This window comes from Misgurnus anguillicaudatus, chromosome 19, assembly GCF_027580225.2.
Source record: "Misgurnus anguillicaudatus chromosome 19, ASM2758022v2, whole genome shotgun sequence".
Classification (NCBI taxonomy): domain Eukaryota; kingdom Metazoa; phylum Chordata; class Actinopteri; order Cypriniformes; family Cobitidae; genus Misgurnus; species Misgurnus anguillicaudatus.
The window spans coordinates 5,281,942-5,305,923 of record NC_073355.2 but is presented as its reverse complement, the minus strand read 5'-3'; the positions used below and the strand labels follow the sequence as shown (position 1 = coordinate 5,305,923).

Below are 23,982 nucleotides of genomic sequence, written 5' to 3'. Positions count from 1 at the left end.
TGCCATATGGTCCCAATCCAATGATCTAACATCAAGGTCCTCAAAGCATTGAGTTTGCACTTTTTTTACGGCGAATGAACCAGCGGGTTACCCTCATTCCCAGGGTTAACGTCTATCTCCCGTATTCCGACATGACTGTAGATTTCTCCAGCTCTGAAATGCTCATAGTATTTCCCAGAATCCTCATTGGGGTGCAGGGCCCTCACCTGCCCCACTGTGCGGACACAGCGGGCATCAAAGCTTCTTTTGATGCTGCTGATGCTAATCTGTCCGTGGACACTTGCACCGGTTCCTAAGGTATGTGCGAGGAGTTTATTGAGCTCAAGTTATCTGGCTGGGAAATAGGTGGAACTGCAGCAATAAATGGTTGTGCAAACTTTCTGCACGTTCATTCAGAGGGCAGATGGGCGAAAAAGCTCTCGACCCATCCGAATGTTAAAGGAGTGGCTGTGTTATGCAGGAAAGCTCTGCTCAATGAACGCTTTCATTATTTCAGCGTTAAGCGCTGCTGGCATGGAAAGAGAGAGAGTCAAAATGAGAGTAGGAGGGAGATGAGGGCTTTGTTTGGTGCAGGTTTACATATTTCTTCTTTATAGCGTTCCTTCAGCACAACGCATTGAGAGACTGTGACTCATATGTTTTTGTGTGTGCACAGTAATTCGTCCAAGAAGGATGTGTTTCTAATCAATATCAATTAATGTTCCTCTTACAACGATCCTATGAACTAATAGGATTTCTCACTAACCTAAACCTAACCTTAACCCTTAAATCATTAGCAAATGATTGTTTAATAGCAGTGCTGTTCCAGGTCATTAAACCTTAACCCTGAAATCATACGGTGCTGTTTGGTTAATAGTAGGGTTGTAAGTTTCCGTTGGAACTTAATCTGGGGAATTTTGGAAATATTCAAAACTTTTAAGGATAATTTATGGGAATTAGAGATAGTAAAGTGTCCAAAATTTTGGGTGGTACAGTAATTCTGTATGATAACAGAATACTGGCTAGCAGAATGTAGAACAAATTGTATTACAGCTTGAGCTAGCTTCATGATAGCTAGCTTGCAACTGTATGAACACATTTTGGTATTTGCTAGTTAAACTTTAATACCATGATCAAATATATTTATCCAAGTATTTTCATCAAAACTTACTTGACTTGATGAAGTCCTTGGGCTCCAATTCGCCCAGCGTGGCTTCTGTGGCTATTTGTCTTTACAGTGATATAATGTTGTTGCACAGTAGCTTACACACAGCACCAGGACGTTTTAAACAAATTCATGTAATTGACGTGAACACTTGCAAAGATGGACATTTTGACATTATTTTGTCCCTCAATGGCCCTTCAGTAAGCTAGGGTGACCATACGTGCCATTCTTTCCAGACGCGTCCTGGCCAGGATTTCGGTGCATCTTCTGGAAGTTGTATTTGTCGTACACATACGTTATCAAGGTTTTCCTATTTTAGAAAAGCAACCGTTACATTTTAAGGTAAGAACGAATCTACGATTAATGACTTGTGGGTTTTTTAACTAAAATGTGAGAACCTTGATGACGTGTGCGGTCGACAAATACAACTTCCGGAAGAAGCACCCGAAATCCTGGCCAGGACGCGTCCGGGAAGAATGGCACGTATGGTCTCCCTAAGTAAGCTGTGTGCATGTGACTAAGGTAGAAAATCAACTGAAATTTCATTAATCTTGTCTTGAACAAAATAATCTTTGTTTTGAACAAAATCATTTTAACTACATTTAAAGGGACTGTTAGTAGGATTTTAAGTGTTTTATTATAAATATGTCCTCGTTGGTGTCAAATGAGCTCTGCCAGTGATCTGACTTTTCTTTGTAAGCTTAGAATTTCTTCTCTTTACTTACATTGAACGGGTAAGTCCAAAAAGGCTTCCATATCGTTCCGCCGTATTGCTAAACTATAATAGCAGAGAGGGACATAAAGCACTAGCCTACCAACGTGTTTCCACAACTCGTTTTCATTCAGAACACATGAACCAGCTGCAACGGACAAGGAGATCAGAGATTACATAACGGCTACCGTAGTTGCAACACGCATTTGGAAAGGGGAGGTGCTAGAGAGCACTGTTCGTTTGAATGAAAAATACAATTCCACCACTAGTTGGGGGTAAATCCTACTTATTGCCCCTTTTAAGTTCCCTGTTATACAGTAGGCAACTCAAAATATTTTTTTCTCAAATTCCCAGTTTATATACATTAATTCCCGTTAATTCCCATATATTCTCGTTATTTCTCATTGAAAGTTTTCAGTCTTGAAAATTCCTGGAATTTTGCAACCCTAGTTGATAGGAATGTTGTTCCAGAATAACCAACATGATTAAGACATGATTTTCTTGGTTTAGTCCAGGGGTCTCATTTATAAAGCGTGCGTACGCACAAAACGGGGCTAGAAACGTGCATACGCCAGTTTTCACGCAAATGTTGTGATTTATAAAAAACAAACTTAATGGGAAATTTCTGCCTTTTGTGCGTACGTAGACTTTTAGTAAGGATCCTACGCACAGTTTTAAAAAATGAGACCCCTGGTCTTAAATTGTGCTGGCTATGGCATCTTCAAGTTTAGATCTGTGCCATCTTAAAGGTGTTCTAAGCGAATCGGTGTGTTGATTTTTGAAATGTGTTTTCAAACAAACTGAGCATAGTTAACTCCTCCCCCTCCCCCTCCCTTCCGTGCTTTCATAGAGACAGAGCGCAGTTATGCAAATTTGAAAAACACCCCCACCGGGGGGAATTCAATCCAACCGTCTCCATTGACTTTGTATTGCGAGAGGCCGCCTCCTTGTCATTATAACAAAAAACAGAATAATGCCTAAAAGCTGCTGTGTGACAAGATGTACAGCTAACAAGCCAAAGAACCCAGAAATACATTTTTATAAACTGTCGAGCCGTAAAACCCAGTCTTTAAGGAGAATAAAGTGGATCGCCGACTACGTTTCCCCCTAGTGGACGCAGTTCTACTAATATGATTAAAGAAAAGTTGCCTGTTTTCACTTTTCTGTCTGTAAACGCTCGTTTTTTGAGCTCGACAGCTTATAAAGACTTATTTCTGGGTTCTTTGGCTTGTTGGCTGTGCATGTTGTCACACAGCAGCTTTAAGGCATTATTCAGTTTTTTGTTATAAGCCAGAAATGACAAGGAGGCAGCCTCTCTCAATACAAAATCAATGGAGACGGATGGATTGTTTTCCCCCCGGTGGGCGTGGTTTTCAGGTTATGACGCGCTGCGCTCTGTCTCTATGAACACGCCCAAACCCAACCCCCAAATCCTTCTTGTCGTTTATTGGCTGGAATACTTTTGTTTCGTGGTGCAGGTTTGGCCACTGTGTGTTTATTGCAGTTTGTAGAGCCTGGGCTGTCTACAGAGATCGCGTTTTTTTTACAGTTTGATCAGCAGTCAGGCAGCAAGCAATTAGTGAGGAGATGTTTGTTGTATGTAACAAAAAATGTTTTATGGTCTAAAACGCGTGAATTCGCTTAGAGCGCCTTTAATTATACTCATGTACAGTATCTGTTGCATTCATTTTTTTTCTGATTTTGGTTTATTTGTTTGTCACATGCAGTGACCATGATAACCTGTATTTGTGTATACCTACCTAACTGTAGTTTTGAGACAAATTTGTACCCAAACGTGAACAAAACCTGTATAAAACCTGGGGACGTCCTCATTTGTTAAAAAAATGCTATAAAAATATACTAAGTTTAGACAGCAGCCCTCTATAAAGTGTGTGCCAGATTAAATGCGTCTCAACGGTGAAACAAAGGAACACAAAAACTCTCACGAAGCAAAAACAGCTTGTGGATCTGAAGGTATAGAGCCAAGTTTGAGTTTTTCCATTCCTCTGTTGTTAATTTTTTTGTAGCATTACTTGTAAATTGCTGCAGTGCAAACCCTCTCGGTGGCAATAAAAAATATTTTTGCTACAGCTGTTGTGCATTCATTGATGTAATGTAAAATGCGCTCCCGTAATGCAAAATATTACATGCAGCTCACCAAGGGCAAAGTTTTCTCTAAGACAGAATGTTCTGAGAATGTGCTTTGGTCTCTCTTTACCTCCCAGGCCCGGCACCAGGGCATACATGCCCAGGGGCATTCGCATTCTAAGGGGGCAACCAATTGGTATTTGGGCGACCTGTATAGCTCATACATTATATGTAAGGGAGTAAGGGGATAATGTATAGGCAGCAGGTTGTTATCGCAGAAATAAGCCTCTAGAGTGTGATCAGAACCTGACATGAAGCTGAGCATCTTGTATATCACTTTGCCTATACATAGTCATGCTTATTATGCAGCTATTTACCTCATAAGAAAGGTAAGGAGCATTAAAAATTGATTTTGAGTAAACTGTGTTTACTTTCGGTTTTAAATGGGTGGTTTAATGCTATTTCATGCATTATTAACACAGTTTAAGAGTTGTAACCCTCATGCTAAACATAAGCAAAGTGTCAAAAAAATCAGAATATTATAGTAACACAGTATTTCTGAGCCAAACTCACTCCTCCTTTTTCCTACAAGTTTCGGAAAGTTTTTTTCGAATGGCGGTATCCGCTACGACTGATTGACCCCACTTTCCTTTTAGGGGCCTTTACCTTCCAGAAAAGCACACCTGCCCTGCACGTCAAGTGAGAGCGAGAACGCGCATTAGCATTGCTTCGTCTAGTAAAAGTCACCGGTAGGCTATCACTGCACAGCACGCGACTTTGTTTTAGCAAGATAGTTCGACAAAAGAAGTGTGTTTTTGGATGTAAGGAGAAGAAAACCTTATTTAGCTTTCCCTGTCTTAAGACAACAGTGAATCCAGTTAGTTTTCTTGGACAGCAACGTAATTGCGAATTAGTTTGTTTGTTCCCTGGCTGCATTTCGGAGAGGATTGCTTTACAAACAAGGCTCAGTTTGACGCAAGATTTTCCACTTGTTTACAACTGTTGGAGAGGTCAAAACTTTAAAAGACCCCGTTTAGGAGTCACAACCACAGGCGTAAGTTAATCAAAATCTCACGTGTTTTGTTTGCAATCGCGCACACATGCATGTAATGTAAACAACACCAACAACAGCAAACATTTTTCGCCTCAGTTGGCATTGTACTGCATTTACAACATTTACACCTTTTAAAATGGGTGAATGCAGTGAAAAACACATCAAGAATTACGTTGCTTTTTTATTAAAATAGCGGATAAACAAACAAGGATTAATTACCAGATAGAGACGTCCTGCTGTAATCGTTGCTGCTGTTGTTCCTGTTCGTCCATTACTGACTCAGTATCCGATTTGGATCGTATGTTTAATGTAAGGCTGGTTATTTAAAAAAAGTTTTTTTTTTAAGTTTGATTTCCATCTATGTCAGCTGTGAATCCAAAAGTAGTATCCAGAGCTGCGTGTACTCGTAACTCTTTAGCTCCGCCCACCGCACGCCTTCAAGTGTTCGTCTTTTTCCGCCAAAATTGTAAAGGTTGTTCTTTCTTTTATAAATCTGACAACACAAAAGACTCTTTGGACATATGAAGGATGAAATACTACTCTATAGGTAAGCAAGATTAACATTAGACTGGCAAAAACGTTGTGTGTTATGTCAGCTTTGAGATAATGATAATGATACGATATTGTAATACGTAAGGTCACTCTGGTGCGTCACTGACTAGTGCAAGACAAAAAGTTGTGTTTTTTGGGGAAAATGATGATGGTTTTGCTAGAAAAGACCCTTATGCCTCCATTTGGTTCATTTATAGCCCTTTGAAACTGGAATTCGTCCTCCGTCTGTGTGTGTGCGCATGTTTAAGTGCACTCAAAAGTGCATACACGGAGAGACGCTTTTCAAAAAGCAAGCGAACAATCTTTCTGTTCTTGACAGGACACATACAAACAAAATTATCTCGAAATACCACAGTATTCTTTTTCTAATAAAAACATTTGTTTAAGTTGTTTGCCAATAAACAACATGGCAGAAATTGTCCTTGTCTTAATTCATGTATAATGCTGAAACAAATTTAGGCATGTCGGATCATTTGCAAATAAAAACACTTCATTCAAAACTTTACAAAAATTTATCAAAACCCAATTATGGAAATTGGCAGCGTATGGCACACACATGGTTCATACAATCTGCTTCTGTTTGAACCACTTACACACTGCGGTGCCCAATCTTAAACACTTGTAGCGCGTCTACTTTCCTAATGATATAGTCTAGGTTTGATTTCTTTTCATTGATGTTATAAGAGTAAAGTGCGTGTATTGTTTTGCAAAAAGTATAAGGCTGTGAAGGCAGATCTGTGCTGAGGTTTTGCTTCTTGAGTATCAAGCCATTGTATTTAGCAATTGTAAAAAAAACTGTAAAAATGAAGTCTGGTCTATAAATAAGGACATACATAAATACATAAATAATTCAGTATGTCTGGATCTATATTGGATCTCATTTTGAAACACGATTCTGATGTAGCGAAAGAGGCTTAGAATATTTTAGGTCGAAATCCTGTTATGGTGTTTCACATGTCAGACTGCATGAAATATGACAACTGGGGTAATGTTTAGAGCGTGCTGTCTAAGCCCTGAGCCATGACGGAAAGTTAAGCTGAACTGAATGCATTTATGTGTTCGGTATGGAGAGAGGTCCAAGTTTTTAAGAGTGACAGACACTCAACTCAGGTCTGACTGAAAGACATTATGTGCAGGGATTAAAAGATGATGCCGATGATGCAAACAAATGTAGACGATGTACAAGGTTGCCAGATAAATCATAATAGGAAAACTGTATAACCTTCACATATTGAAAGATATACAAAGGGGGGCCGAGGTCACAGGTTTGTACGTCCTCGATTTTAAAGAAGCTTATTTTGCACGACCGCAGTAAATGATGACTTTAGGAGCCAGCAGGTTTAATAGCTTGTTGAATGAACACACCAAACGTCCGCCTTTCAGTAAATCATTTAGGGCGAACGTCAAAAAGCGTTATTAATATTCATGACCCAATCTGTACCCAAGACGCTGATTGTAAGGAAAATGTATTTTATACAACATTATAAAATATTAAATTTCTAGTAGTCTCAACACGGTTTTAGAGCTTTTATGATAAAAATAAGAGAGTTACTGAGAAAGTTTAAAAGTTAAAACTTTTAGTATTTTATATGAGAGTTTCCATGGCAACTGAAGCATTTAAACAGTGCCACCAATATGATTCATTTTCATGTTCATATTGGTTTTCTTGCCCATCGCAAGAATCAGCCGGGTTAAACGCGGGCCATTCGGTTGCGTCACTCTGGTTTCCGAATCCTCCGAGCAGAAATGAATTCGGTCGGAGCCCCTGAGGAGTGTGAAGGTAAACCTCTGTTAATGCATGCATTTCTGAAGCCATGCAGGCTGCTGGAAGCCAGCGAGCAGTGAATCAACATGTCAGAGCGCATTGTCTGCCTTATTTCTGACAGCTGTCTCGCACAGCTGCACGGCTTGCTTCACTGATCTAGGGTCTGTTCCTGCGCTCAGCTAAATGGGGACTTGAAATGTTTGGGTTTGGCTGTACTTGTGTGGGTGAAATTTGGGGAGTCTATTCAGGAATATAGTGAAGAAGTGGTCATTACTACTGGCTCAGAATGTTTGATTTAATATATCTACAATAATGTTAACAGATTTGTGTGAGGGTGAGCTTGGCTGTAGTTCTAAATATAACTACAGTTTTAAAGTAGCTTCCCGAACACCGACAGCGACTCGCCAATCGCCCCGCCATCCCATACGAAAATGAACCATGGTTTTACTACAAAAAAACATGGTTACTGTAGTATAACCATTGTAAACACAAAATAATCATGGTTTTGACAACCATGTTTTTTAAAAACCATAGTTAAACCATGGTACTGTAAGTGTAGTATAATCATGGTTTTGCTGATAGTAATCAATACACCAAAAACATGGTTACTACACTTTTACCACAATAAAACCATTGTTCATTTTTTAAGGGATAACTTGTGACAGGAAGAGATTGGGTTTGGAGGTTAACGTTTTTGATTATTATTGCTGTTCATTTTAATACTTTTCAACACAATATGTCGACTCTTCAAAGACAAAGGGCGCATTTTATATATAGACGGTTTCAGCAGTAACAACATAAACACGCAGCGTACAAACATAACTTCCGGGAAAACTCTGCAAAGAATCAATAATAATAATAATAATAATAAGTCCTTTTAGAGTAGTTTATTTCTAAATAGCAAGCAAAATAAACAATAAGAAGATCACCATAAAGCTACACTGAGCTAACGTTAATGTGTAAAATGTGTACTATATAATGAAAACAAACTTAAAGGATTAGTCCATTTTCTTAAAAGAAAAATCCAGATAATTTACTCACCACCATGTCATCCAAAATGTTGATGTCTTTCTTTGTTCAGTCGAGAAGAAATTATGTTTTTTTTCAGCGAGGTATTTGTTTCAGAGTTCAGTTTAGCCACTAGCCAGACCATTAAACAAACATATTTGCGACAACGCATGTGCGTCTGATAAAACTGTCTATACCCATTAAATACTTTTTTTTAAAAAGGTTTTATTAAATTGAAACATTTTTTTGTGATTTTTCTTTTGTTTTGTTTTGATGTATGTTTTTGATGCATTTTACTATAAAAAATTGCCAAACACATGGTTCTGCACATTTCCTATAATAAAACCATAGCATAAGTTATTGTAATTATGAATTAAAATTAAATTATTAATTTTTTCGCAATTAGACAGTTAGATAATTTGTTGATAAATCTTTTCGGGTGTGATGTGATTTATTTATAATAAATCTACACTCACCTAAAGGATTATTAGGAACACCATACTAATACTGTGTTTGACCCCCTTTCGCCTTCAGAACTGCCTTAATTCTAGGTGGTATTGATTCAACAAGGTGCTGAAAGCATTCTTTAGAAATGTTGGCCCATATTGATAGGATAGCATCTTGCAGTTGATGGAGATTTGTGGGATACACATCCAGGGCACGAAGCTCCCGTTCCACCACATCCCAAAGATGCTCTATTGGGTTGAGATCTGGTGACTGTGGGGGTCATTTTATTACAGTGAACTCATTGTCATGTTCAAGAAACCAATTTGAAATGATTCGATCTTTGTGACATGGTGCATTATCCTGCTGGAAGTAGCCATCAGAGGATGAGTACATGGTGGCCATAAAGGGATGGACATGGTCAGAAACAATGCTCAGGTAGGCCGTGGCATTTAAATGATGCCCAATTGGCAGTAAGGGGCCTAAAGTGTGCCAAGAAAACATCCCCCACACCATTACACCATTCCATTAAAGGATTATTCCGATATTTAACACTTTGAGTCTCATTTCTGGTTTGTTTTGGATGAACTACAGTGATGGACACTGAAATTCTGACAATGGGTCTTGTCTTGACTTTTTGACTCGTTTAGAAGCGTCTCTTGACTGCTTCAGAATGGAAGTCAAGGGCCATGCACAAACATGTCATTAAAACAACACTTAACGTTCATTTTCAAAACTGTGCTTCTCACAGAATGGTTCGTGGTATTCGTTGCTTGTGTTCATTGATTGTCGCCATCAAGTGGTCGGGAGTGTGCTAACACTTCAGACTCAAATATAGAGAGGAAGTATATACGCGGTTGTGAGGTATCTGTAAAAATAGTTCCACTATAGCAAATAACACGGATTGAAATCATACATTGCGCCAATATATTTGTTTTAATCATCAACGAACACCACAAACCACTCGGTGAGTAGCACAGTTTTGAAAATGAACGTTAAGTGTTGTTTTAATGACATATTTGTGCATGGTCATTGACTTTCATTATGAAGCAGTCAAGAGACGCTTCTAAACAACTCAAAAAGTCAAGACACGACCCATTGTCAAAATTTGTCCATTACTGTAGTTCATCCAAAACAAACCAGAAATGAGACTTTAAAGTGTTAAATACCGGAATTATCCTTTAATGAGAAATTGAACAGGTGTTCCTAATAATCCTTTAGGTGAGTGTATATGAAGAGTTTCGTTGCAAAACGAGATAAATCCATTTTTAACATTTTTTTCAAAACATGTTTATTATTATGTTATCATGTTATTATTTTGTTTTATGGTGCTACTTAGCTGTATTTTTTAAGTTATGAAGGTTTAAATCAAAACAAACCAACTGCAGTTGCATTGAAATTAATTGGAATGCACAACCAAAAAACGAGATTTCAGAACAATTAAAAAAACGATGGTCATCTCGTTTTGCAACAAAACTCTTCATATATAATAAATAATAATTTATTTATAATTAAATATATATTTAGTCCGTGAACATGTTGAATGCCTGATGAAGACCTTTTAGGTTCTTGTTTTCTATTGGTGAAGCATTTTGGCTGATTGTGCACCTGCCAAAACTTGTGCACATTTTTTTTTTTTAAAAGATTGTGAGGGCCCTCAAATAAAAATAAATGCACAGACAAATAATTTATAAAAACACCTCAATTCTATAAAGAATAAGAATTGTCCATTTGGATTTCATGGTGACTTTCAAAGTTTTATGTTATGTTGGTTTGAAAAACTATTTTCTCAAGGTGCTATTGAAACTATAGGAACACAACGTTCTGCACAATGCTTTTATTTTTTTCATGATACTTTCAGAACCAAGGCCATTGTAAAAGTGGGCGGTCACAGTTATGCTCTGTATCCCGGTGACTCACCTCAGCCATGACAAAGGGGAAATCTGATCCTAGATCAGACTTCCGAGGGACTTGAGCACAAACCTCTGTTCTCTCGGTTTCACCCGGCCTTGTCTCAAGAACAACCACAATACAATTCCTCTCACTGATTGTGTGTTGTTATGCACCAGAGAGCCAGCAGGAGCTCTGTTATCAAAGAAACACAGAGTCACATTTCACAGACAATTGTCTTGTTAGAGCGCCAAAGCCATAGCGTTCCCTTACTGCCAGGAGTCTTGCATGCTTACAATGGTTATGTGTGAATTTGGGAACTGTGTGATGAGAAACTTTTGGACAAATGATGAAGAATGCTTTGTAGATATGCAGATGTGCAGTATAAATACATTGGTAACACTTAACAATAAGGTTGTATGTTGTTAAGTAAGTTAAAATGATCAGAAACTAAAATTAATAAATGCTTTGGAACTACACAGCATTTGGGTCATGCTACAGAAAAGGTGGAATTTGGGTGATGGAAATCTGCTTAAATAAACTTCTTTCAACATACCCAAAACTTCTTTAATAGCATTAATTAACTTGTCAAATCTATGAATCTGCAAAATGGCGAGCTTATTCTATGTTTTACTTTTTAATACATTTTAATAAAGAATCCATGACGTTGTATCTTCAATACCTGACAAAATGAGAATATAATAATAGATAATGAATATGATAAAACTTATAAACTTAAACATTTTCCATCTTGTTTTGTTTTTATGCTTTATGTTGGTCAGTTAAAGGAATAGTGCTTAAAAAAGTACTCATTAGAGAAGTAACACCAATGACGGTAACACCAATGATGGTAACACCAATGACAATTTACAGAAAAAAATACAATTTTAACAAAAATGGCTGCCATTAGCCATGTTTTATCAGAGATGTAACAATCAGATACTTATTCAGTATTTGTATTTTTATGTAAAGATCTTAACACTCCCAGCTAAAAAAAAAGAGTAACACTAATGACATCCAAAAAATCTTATATCAAAATTCTTATATATATCATGATATTTTAAGACATCTCACAAACCTTTTGCCTTCTTCCACTGCACTTCTTCCACTGACCTCTTGAACCAGGAAAAACTTCAAAGAGCTGATGCATTGTTTCAAAATAAAAGTGGTAACACCAATGACATAAATTTGGTGGACAAAAATTTATTTGATATTATTCATATTAATAGTGTATTTTTACCATTTCAGTGTTGTAGTAAATTCATACATGGTTAAAGGTAAATGTAAATTAGATTTGTTTTATAATAAACGTGGTTTTTAATAATAAGTACACAGTTCAACTTACATGTATGATCAAAGGGACAGGGCAATTTTCAGGACCAGACATTAAAAAAAAGCTTAATTTTTTTTTAAATAAATAAACTTTCTCATCATTTTAAGGAGAGTCTATATTTATTAAATATATATCATTATGGGATTATTGCGTCAAATTAAATGATTAAGGGGTCTGTAAAAGCAAGGGACAAGCATTTCCACCTTTTTTGTAGAATGACCCATTTGTGAGTGCGTCGGGAATCAGTTTGTTACATCTTACTGCTCTGAGAGGCTAAAATTATTCAAACACTTAAAATAAGCTAGGATTGATGAAGCGTCATCTTCTCGCTTGGGGCCAAGTGTCTGGCAGAGAGTACAGAGTAAGAATGGAGGATTATTTTCACGATTTCCCCTCCTGGCTGTTTTGTGGTATTAATTCATACCGACTAAGACTCTTATTATGAAAGTATCAAGGGTAGTGTCTTGTTTGAATTTAGCCTTCCTGACATTGTCTGAAGGGGTTTTAACCGACTGATTTAGATGTTTGATGTTGGTGGCATGTTACATTTTCCTCTACCTTTTCTCGATTACTTAACTCATTCACCGCCAGCCTTTTTAAGAAAAGTTGCCCACCTGCATTTTTGTGATTTTAACAAAATTTTCACAAAATTCCTTGCAGGAAAAATTATTTTCTATAAATATATAAACATACAAATTATATCAAAGTAAACAACACACCCTCTGCTTTCAAACAAACAATAAACAAACAAACAAACAAACAAAATGGGGGAAAAACGTTTCATTATATATTTACTTTTTCTACTTAATTTAACCACTGAAATATGGATATTTCTCTTCAAAAATACAACATTTTGAGCGATAAGCTTAAAAAATTGCGTTTTTGTAAAGGAATTTATGTTAGAGATCAGACTCAGAATGACTATCAAACATAAAGGCAGTTAAAATAAATCATTAAATCTTTTTAACTTCCGTTTTTGATAAATTCGGTTTGGCGCCATCTGGTGGATAAAAGCGGTATTACACTTTCACTTTGAAATTCGTCCAGAAAGGCATATTTATTAGTTAAATATGAACTCATAAATGACGAGATGACTCGTCAATGGCGGTGAATGAGTTAAATATGTCTGCTCGAGTGCCTGCTTCACAATCTCAGCTTCTTAGTCTCATTGTATTCGGCTAACGTGACCCACAGTCCACCCCCTGATCTCTCATTCCCGTCTTTGTGATTCCATCGGTGAGATGGCAGGCAGTCAAAACACGCTCAGATAACAGGCCGGTTTCTCTCTCGGCAGTAAGCATACGCTCCCTGACTTAGTAGGACGGTCCTTTCAGTTCCGGTTACTCGCTCGCCCCCCTCTCTTCCTGTCTCTCTCACCACCTGCCCATTTTACCCGCCCTATCTCTCTACCTGTCTCTCTTTCTCTAATCTCGGTCTATACCTGTCTCTCTTATCCGCCCAGCCTACCTTACCCCCTCTCTCTCTTTACCTACTGTGCATCTACCTATGCCTCTCTTTTTCTCTGTGTCTCTTTCTTCCTCACCTTTACCTGTCTTTCTCTCTCTCTAAAGGCATTTTTCTGAAATCTGCATGTGAATCAGCTCTCGTTCTCTCTCTGCCTTTCACACCTTCACTTTCTTCCCTGCTTCTCTGCCCTCGGATCTGCTGAATTGTAAGTGACAAAGGGAAGTGTGTGTCAGGATTAATCAGCAGTGTCAAACAATAAAAACCTCAGCAATTTCACCCCTGCAGACAGTGAGGTGAGCGTACCTAGTGAAGCATTAACACAAGGGCTCAGGCTCCCCGTCTTCAGGTTCGGGGATGTTGTTGAAGAGTTTTCAAAGCGTATTTGTCAGATCATCATAGCAGCTGCTGTGATGCAGATGTAATGAGCTCATCATAAATGATTCCTGAGAAAGCAGATGGTCCGTTGTGTATTATACCTGCATTGAGATTGATGTTTCCGTCTTCTCCCATCACAGCAGATGCCTTTCAAACCTGCACTTCTAATCATCTCTCCATTTTCACCTGTAACTATTTGCACCTTTAAAGATGGACATCTTTTGCTCTTCTCCTTTGAGACTCTATACAAACTTTTTAGCACATCCACCACCATGTATTCTTCAGACTTTATGTCTCTACCTTCCTTCTGTAGTTTAGATTATGAAGGCTGATGTTATACTAGATAACCACAGGTACTTGACTTTTGTTTAAGCCTCAATGTGTCTCTGGTGACCCTAGGTTTGGAGTTCAGTAGCAGAATACAACATTGAGCTCTACTGATATCATCTATGGCATGCCGTCGATTACCACAGAAAAAAGCCCAGAAACAATGTGTTGGCAGATATGCAGTTATAATGGAGCAGAGCAATCATTGTATGTCAGCCTGTAGTCTTCTTTTGTAAGGGCAATTGTAACTGTCGAACAAAATTTTGTGTCTTGCACCTAAACGTGTCATGCCAATTAGGAATAGAATTGGAAATCTTGCAAATCCAAATCGTGTATATCATAATGTTCCCGTTATATTACATAAAAGAAAGAAAGTCATATGGTTTTGGAACAACAAGATGACAGGATTTTTATTTTTAGGACGTACTGGCACTATGCTTACCGAACCGTATACCCGAGTATGTCTGACCAAACTCAAAATGTAATACCGTATTTTCCGGACTCGAAGTCGCATCAGTCAAAAAATGCGCCATGAAGAGGAAAAAAACATATATAAGGTGCATTTATTTAGAAAATTATAATTCTTTTGGGGGGCATTTTGTTTGTTAAGTCTTTCTCTGTTGTCTTTAAGTTAATGTTTCAGTTAACAGTTTTTTAGGGGTATAGGCAACAGGAGCAACTATAGCGCACTCTCGTGGCTGTAGACAGTAATGTTTTCCTTTGGTGCATCTTAGTCAGTATGAATTAATTTTGACATATAAGTCGCACCTGACTATAAGTCGCAGGACCAACCAAACTATGGAAAAAAGTGCGACTTATAGTCCGGAAAATACGGTAAGTGCACATTATGTACAGCAGTGGTTCTCAAACTTTTTCAGTGTGCGGCCCCCCTTGTGTACAGTGCATTCCTTCGCGGCCCCCCCAAAGAAAATTTATGACAAATTTGTTCTAAAAGGTAACATCTTAATAGAACAAAACATATTAAATAATACAAAGTAGTGCTGTTGGTTAGTAGCCTTATTTTTTTAAGGTTTAATTACACAGAATTCATGATAAATTTATGTATTTTGTAAAATGTCATAAAACTGGGGCCCCCTGGCACCATCTCGCGGCCCCCCTGGGGGCCCCGGACGCCAGTTTGAGAACCACTGATGTACAGTAATAATTATTACATTATTGTGGTAATGAAATGTTCATAGTGTAATAATTTTCTCAAAACGTAATAAAATCTTGAGTTGTACTGAATGAGAAATCTAATACATTATAAACAAACAAAAAATATTATCATATTGTCATAACTGACTTTTTAAACATTGCAAACTTATTATTAGTGGTCCTTGCATTTATGCCAGGAAGACCGGCATAATATGTACAGTTTGCTATAATACCTGGTACAAATGCACTACATTTCTACAAAACATTTGTCTAACCATAATACGCACAAGAGCTGAATGTGTATGTGACGCACGTGCACCCACTATCTGTATCTATCAGTAAAACCTTTCATAGAAACTGCCAGTGAACAATAAATACAATAATTGTTCAAAAACAACTAATATAATGCTGATAAATTTATTCTGCTACTATATATTATTACAAAAATGCGATTAGTTCAGAATATATATGACATAAACTGCTTATTAGTTAATGTTATAATAGTTCTTAATGTGTTTGCGTGTATTTTTGTTATGTTTTAAATGAAAAAGCAAATAATTTTAAAATAAGCAAAAAAATTCCTAAGCTCATGTCTCCATCTAGTGCGTAAGAAGCGATGTAATAATATTTTCATAAAACGAAAGCAATACTGAATACATGTAATTGTTTAATATGTTTATTATGGTTTGTTCAAATAACTTAGAATGTGTTGAATGAGAAAGATACTGCTGACTGTCTCCGTGTGAAGCCTGCTGTGTCGCCATAAAAATTGATCTGTCGTCAATTAAAAATTGCTGTTTAAAAAAAACTCACACCAGAGGTACAGTTTTGACATTTTAAACCGTCACCTGAAAAAGTTAAAAACACAAAACGGCTCGTTCTGGTTCTTCATTTTGATTGGTTGAAACACGTTCTAAGCCGTGATAAAATACCCCAGTAACCCCACGGTTCAGACGGCTTTACAGAAGTATCACTGCGCCAATGTTGCTACATACTGATTTATGAAAATAAACTATATAAATAAATTTTCTACATTTGCTCAATTATGGCGATATCCAGATAAATGTCAATAAATATTGATGAGTCATCTCGTCAATAAAGAGAAAACGTTGTCTGAGGAGTTTTTGTCTTAAATTGATATTTCCGCTATTATCCACTAGATGGCAATCTTACCCAACTTAAACACTGACGCATTCACTCGACACAACAGCGTTGTGGTGGATTTAGCGTGACATGTAAGTTTTGATGGCTCTGAATCTGATCTCTTAAAAAAGTTCTTCACAAAAATGGAATTAACTCTGCTTTTAGCTGAAAATTTGAGAGGTGATAACTGATAAGAGAACAAATGAAGGTAGGATGAAACGTTTTTTTTTTTTTGTAGTTGTTGTTTGAAAGCGGATGGTCTGTTCTTTCATTTGATATTTTATGTTTATTTAAAGAAGATACATTTTCTGTAAGGCATTAAACTAAAACTGGGTGGCAACTTAAAAAAAAAAACGCTGACGGGAAAAGAGTTCAGCATGCTTCCAAGCATATTTGATCATCACTTTAACAGTTGCACGATATAAATGTTGATGTATAAATTAAACTAGATGAATGTTGATTTATAAAATAAACACCACAGTCTTAAATCATATTTTCATTGTGTCTTTTATTTGTATATTAGTAAACTGTTTAAATCATGTTTTATGCGTTCTACCGGCACACTATTGAAACAATAAAGGGGAATACTTCACATCTCTTACTTCTGCGTTCAAAAATAAGGTGGATATCTCTGTATCAGAACATTGTAGAGACGTGGGTGGTTTCATTTCCTTCATGGCTTGGACTGTAATCATTGGTGGATGCCAATTCAACCACCCCCGGGTACCCTAGCAACTGCATAGCAACAGCCTATCAACCACCTAGCAACTGCATTGCAACAACCTAGCAACCACCCAAGGTACCCTAGCAATCACATAGCAATACCCCAGCAACCACCTAGCAACCGCATGGCAGGCACCCCTGGTACCCTAGCAACCGTATAGCAACACCATATACAGGATTTATTGAGATATTATCGGTATTGTAAGCCATGTTTTGTGTATTGCATTGTAGTTACCCTATGACACCCCCCCCCATAAGATTTAGAGACCTTATAGGCTACTTTATTTTTTAGTACTTTGTTTACCCTAAAATATCTCCTGTCTATAAACATTTGAAATTTCTAACTCATGATTAACAAAATGGTCAAAACACCATTCCGGGTGGTTCCCGGAAGACTGCACAACAGGTCCCAATGATCTGCCATGTGGAGAAACCTTCAAGTTCATCCTTGCATTACTACTAAAGATGCTGTTAAGATACAAAACACTTTGTGAAGACAACTCGTATTGCACCTTCTGTGCTTTATTAAATGAAAAATTTGAACAGTAATTGCTGCTTAATTGTACAGGGAAATTGAATGTCTATGATTATGTCTTCCTGTTTCTTTCAATTAATTGCGCATAGGTGAAAAACAATTTAACGCATGCATTTCGGCATAAGCTAGCTTACGTCTTTTTAGACATGTGCCTTTCTAATTACGCTAACTGTTACGGATGAATACATATACATTAGCTGAGGAAAAGTTCAGAGCATAGAGGAAAAACGGATTCAGTGCCGTACTTTGTGATCATTAAATCATTGTCATGGAGGAAGGGTTCTGCTTTCTAATTACCATTTACAAGAAGAGAAAGCATTTGAATTTGTCGAAATGCTTTTGTACTTCTAAGTAAAATGAAGCACGGCTCTAATAGATGAAGAAAACTTGCTGGTAAATGGGCTAAGAAGTACAACTTAATGAAAGATGAAGAAGTCAGATTATTCAAACACGCAGATGGTGAACCAACCACAGCCAATTACAGTACTTACTGTCTGAAAGAAGAAGGTCCAATCAGATTGTTCGATTACAGTGCAACTTTCTGTCAAGTGGCTGGTTCTTGCGCAGAATGAGCAAACTAGACCAGAACTTTAGGAGCAAATTGAAATTTTGAAAGAATATTTTTTTTGAGGTTTGTTTTTGGTTCCCCAGGAACGTTTTCTTTACGGAAATGGGAAGTTTTTGGTTCTTGGTTCCCAAGAACGTTCCTAGAACCAGAAACTAACATTGGGGGAATCTTTCCTGAACCCGAAACTTACATTCTGGGAACGTTCCCCTAACTTTATTCTGGAGTGAACACCACTGCACATCAATAATTATTACATTCCATGTTTGGTTTTATCTTCACTGCAAAAAATTATTTTCAAGAAAATTATGTCTTTTGTCTTTTTTTTCAGTAAAAATATCTAAAAATTCTTAAATTAAGATGCTTTTTCTTGATGAGCAGCAAGATGACCCAAGAAAATAAGTGTAGTTTTTAGACCAAAAATATCAGATTTGGGTGATTTTGTGTATGAAGCAGGCAAAAGAGTCTGCCAATGGGGTGGGAAAATTTTTCTTGAATCTTTCTTGAATTTAGTGTTTAAGAAAAATGTTCAGGATTTTTTGCTTGCCACATTGGCACTTTTTTTGTGTTTTATGCACAAAATCACTTAAATTGTATATTTTTTGTCTAAAAACTAGACTTATTTTCTTGGGTCATTTTGCTCGTCAAGAAAAAGCATCTTGGTTTAAGAATTTTTAGATATTTTTACTGAGGACAAGACAAAAATACTAAGGAAATGTTTTCTTGAAAATCATTTTTTGCAGTGTATTATTTATCTAATCTAACTACAATAATTAAACACATATTTTCATATAACATAGAGAACTCAATCAACATATTTAATAAAAAATGTAACAATTAAAAAAATAATAAAACAATTATTTTTCTATTCTGCAACTTCTTCACTGCAAAAAAATGACGTTCTTATGTAGTATTTTTTCTTGTTTTCAGTAGAAATATCCAAAGATTCTAGTTTTTAGACAAAAAATATACAATTACAGTGAATTTGTGCTTAGAACAACCAAAAAAAATCTGGCAAGGGGGTTTATTTTCTTGATTAAAAACTAGACTTATTTCATTAGGTGATTTTGCGCATCAAGAAAATGCATTTAGATATTTGTACTGAAAACAAAACAAAAAATTTCTAATTAAGAAAGTCATTTATTTGCAGCGTTTAAGCATGACGGACCAGATAAATCATCATCGCTACACAAAGCTCCTCTGTTTTTGCTCATGTTAGCCTGTACATAGGTGGATATCTGATTATCAGGCCATGTATCAGTGGGTAAGACCAGCATTGATGTGATTAGGGCTGTTTAACCCGCTTGAGTCAACTTCTTCAGCACTGTATACACAATAATCTGAGCTGCACATTTGGCCATTGTCATCATAATGAGGTGCTGTGTCGCAAGGTGCTGCTAAACCGCCAAGGAGGCGTTTTCGGCCTAACTCGCCTCACAGTTTGAGGTGGAACACAGTGATGGGATATAATGATGCTTAAGGCCCTCAGCAATCTTTCCTAAGTGGCTTTATTTGAGGTTCGTTGCTCCCACACACACAATTTTGACCAAGTTTTTCGAGCAGGCTGTGCCTTTCCTGGAACAGTTGGAAGTTTTGACTGTATCTTGCAAACAACATTAAGAGGTCTAATTCTGTCCCCAATGGCCTCTTGTGTTGTACAATATCGTCATCAATATGAGTACCACTGTGTGTGAGGACATGGATGAGAAGATGCCAGCTTTATTGTTGTTTTATTCTTGTTTTCATTACCACCAAGAACGTCACTTCTGCTCACCTGCATCAGATATTCAAGCTGCTTTCTGTAGACAGTTTTGTCTGAGACAAACGGCTTATAAGAAATGCATTATACTGTAACAACGCTGAGCAAGAGTGTGCAAAGATTTAAATTATACATCATCAATTGCGGTTCACTTCCACAGTTTACATAACAGATTACGTTCGTGCCAACTGCGAACCGAAGCGGAGCACAAGAGGAATTTAAAAAACCAAAGGAGCCTCAAGTCGAGCTTTCTACAGTATCTCATCACAAAAGTGTAATTTTTCCTTAAAAAGACCTGGATGTGCCTGAAAGAACCTTTGGCTCTAGATTTGGTTCTCATCATACAAAAATGAAAAACAAGTCTAGTCTTATTTTAAAATCCCTCTATCCCGTACAGTCGCCACCATGCGCCTGCATTTCACAAGACCACAATCCCACTAAGTGTTGTTTATGCATTTGTACTATTTACGAAGTAAATGTGGTTTAAGAAGGTGGTTACAAAGAAGATAGCAGGTTCGCTAACATTAACATTCAAGAGTAGAAACAAAAACAGCCCGCCTTGAGAGATTCAGATTGTTTGAAAGACATTGGATGGTTGGTAATATCTTAAAGTGCACGATTTTTGCACTCCTATAAGAGCATTACTTTATCACACTGGGCGACATGGATTATTTAAAGGCGGAGTCCATGATGTTTGAAAGCCAATGTTGATATTTGAAATCACCTAAACAAACACGCCCCTACCCCAATAGAATCTGGACCTTCTGTTGATAGACCCGCCCCACACATACGCAACCCGGCAAGTATGTAGACACGCTCCTTACTGCTGATTGGCTATTAGTGTGTTTTGGTAGTCGGCCCGTCTCCTTTTCCAAAGCGTTTTTCAAACATCGTGGACTCCGCCTTTAAACTTCGGTACGAAAAGCATGTAGACTCTACGATGATGACATCTTTTGAGTCAGAGGCTTTGAAGGCTGCGATACACATTAACCCAATGGCGCCAGCATGCGCTAGTGGTAAACAAATACTGGTACGCAGGTCGTAGCAGCAAACACTTGGGGCTGCAGTGATTCGGTGGTTCATGTAGGTTGGCTACAGATCAGAAGGTTGGTGGTTCAATCCCCGTCTCCACCTGACCAAGTCGAGGTGTCCTTGAGCATAACACCTAACCCCAGCTGCTCCCTACGAGCTGGATGGCGCCTTGCATGGCTGACACTGGCGTCGGTGTATAAATGGGTGAATGTAAGGCAACTTGTAAAGAGCTTTGGATGGCCATGTGTCTGTTGAAAGCGCTATATAAATGCAGTCCATTTATACCAAACACTGTGTTGATCATGCTGAATTTCGGACTATTGTAGGTTATTCTGGGACAGCCAAAAATAGAATAAAGTATATTAAAAAATGTCCTTACCCTGATTCACAATCGTAAGCTTATTCTAGTTCATGTTAAAATGAAAATTTTATTACATTAATTACTCACCCTCATGGTGTTTCTAGTGATAGGTGATTTTGAAACACTGCTTAATGTAGCCTCGAAACATTACAAATTGTTTGTTTCTGTGTTTCAAACAGACCAATTCATGGGATTTTAGCAAACGAGACTTCATTACATCATAACTGTTTTGAAACATTTCTAAAATCTGATGGTTAACCAATAGGCGGAGATGATCACAATGACCAGTATCTAATATGGTTAGGTGAACTCAAGTCAATAAACATTCATCCTTTAGACCAGGGGTGGGCATTCCTGGTCCCGGAGGGCCACTGTCCTGAAAAGTTTAGTTTCAACCCTAATCAAACACCTGAAAATTCTAATTAAAGGCTTCAGGATTACTTGGACTTTGCAGGACAGTGGCCCTCCAGGACCAGGAATGCCCACCCCTGCTTTAGACTTATAGTGCAACCCTACCTCAAAGCATTTCATGGTATAGTCACAAAATATTTCATTTATTATTCTTTATAGGGACACAATTTTCTGCTTTTTTCATGTCATTGAGCACGAATGTCTTTTTCGTGTCACTTAGCATGTATTTCTTATGATGAATTTCTTTTTTGTGTAATTTTAGTTATTGTTTTATCCTTTGGGGTTGGGGTTAGATTTAGGGTTTGGGTGCAATTTTATGTATTGGTTTCTACATGGTTTTTCCCATTTAAACTATTTTCAGTTTGGGTTAGAATGTCTGAAATGTAATAGAAAGTCGTCGTAACCCCAACAATGGTAAAAAAATCAGATAACGTGTCATAAAATGACACAAAAAAGAAGGTGTGCTACCGACACAAAAACAATTTATAGAAATTTTTGCTAAGTGACACGAAAAAGACACGGAAAAAGCAGAAAACCATGTCCATGAACACAAATAAATAAATCAAATATTTTCTGACTCTACCACGACATGCCTTGAGATTGGGTTGAAAAAAGTAACCATTTTGCCTACTTTTTGTTACATAACATGTGCATAATTAAAAATGGGAGTTTGGTTGTTAATGGTTGTTTACCCTAAATAAAACTAAAAACACAGAATATACTTTTACTTAATGCCTTAATTAAGTGAAATAATTTATTTTCATAGTTTTAGAAAAAAAACGTACGATTATTTTATAAAAATAGTACAATGTTTGGACTGAGATCTGCTTCCTTTACGTTTTCACCAGCAGGTGGCACCATAATTAGGTGTTTTGAGCGTTTCGCAATGTTCAATTGATTTGAAGTTTCGAAAAGCTTGGTTTCTCCCATCACTTAGATGGTCCACATCCTTTGTTCATCTTATGAACACAGATTAAGATATTTTTTGTAATATACAAAAGCTTTTGGGAACAAAATATTGGGACCTATATTAGAGAGGTCTTCTTTGGTACAGTTGTACCAGGAGAGGTACCAGAAGAGAGGGCCCACCAATAAGTTATTTATTCTGGGCCTGCAAATATTTGCGACTTGCATTTCAAACAGTATTGTTTAATTTACCTCGCGTCTACCACCTGACCAGCTAATCTTTATTAAAAAATACCATACAGCAGGCTAACTGAAATCTCTTCCTTGAAGACTAGCATTTAGACTAGCGTTTAGCTTCAATGCTAATCAAACGTACCTGACCCTGAATATCAAATTCTTTAATAAGAAAACCTGCGAATTACAGGTGAGGAAGAGCAGGATGTGCATGAAAAAGATGTGGGAATACTATATAGTTATTTTGTTGTAGTAAATGTTTGGTTAGCTAAATTTAGCATAGATTTTTCATCTTTTTGCCTAATTTCACCTGACCAGAACAGACCACTTTTGGTGACTAATATTTTGGGTTGCAACCCACCCACTGGGGGACCTTTGGTTTAGAGGATTTTTCTGACAGGTGCTTGGAGGAGATGATATTGTGCATTTCATCTTAATTCCAAAATTAGCAATGAGTCATGTGCCACTATATGACGTTGTAATGAACATCAGGCTGTTTCAGTTGGGGCACTAACAGCTGTGGAGAGGGGCATAGAGTCTATTCTTAGGTTGTTGTTATACTTGGTAGAAAAAACAAAACTGAAAGCTGTGAGTTGCCACACTGTCATTGTGGCCATTTCTGTGTTTTTTTTTTTCAGTTTGTTTAAGTAGATACAGATGGAGTGTTCAGAGAATATGCTTTGGTCTCTCTCTCTCTCTCTCTCTCTCTCTCTCTCTCTCTCTCTCCCTTCTCTCTCTCTCTCGGTCAAACCTCTTCTGAAGCCAGAATCCCACAGTTAGAAACTCATGCTTGTTTTCCACTTCATTTAAAGTGTTTTTACTCTTCTGTGGCAGGAAACTGTGCTCAAGATCTCCAAAAGCCTTCAGTCTACATATAGAAAGATAAAAGCTCAGCTGAGAGTCATTAGTCAAATGTTAACAGGAGTTTGTTAAGACAAATTCAGCAGAACCGGGGCACAGCCGGTGACTCTAAGGCCCACATGAAATGATTGCCGATTA

General features: G+C 37.3%; 1 protein-coding gene and 1 long non-coding RNA gene across 4 annotated transcripts in view; one reads left to right on the top strand and one right to left on the bottom strand.

Moving 5' to 3' along the window:
* The window catches only part of fam20ca (FAM20C golgi associated secretory pathway kinase a), a 91,763-nt gene that overhangs the window by 22,156 nt on the left and 45,625 nt on the right, over positions 1-23,982 (top strand). The gene's annotated exons all lie outside the window — the stretch shown is intronic.
* On the bottom strand, positions 7,189-11,822 carry LOC129427733 (uncharacterized). Of its 2 annotated transcripts, XR_012358934.1 has the most exons (3): positions 11,736-11,822; positions 10,688-10,852; positions 7,189-7,315 (listed from the first exon to the last, which is right to left on the bottom strand). It is a non-coding gene; the product is annotated as an uncharacterized lncRNA (long non-coding RNA). The 2 variants fall into 2 exon arrangements; XR_008638716.2 differs by lacking the exon at positions 11,736-11,822 and having other exon boundaries at positions 10,688-11,638.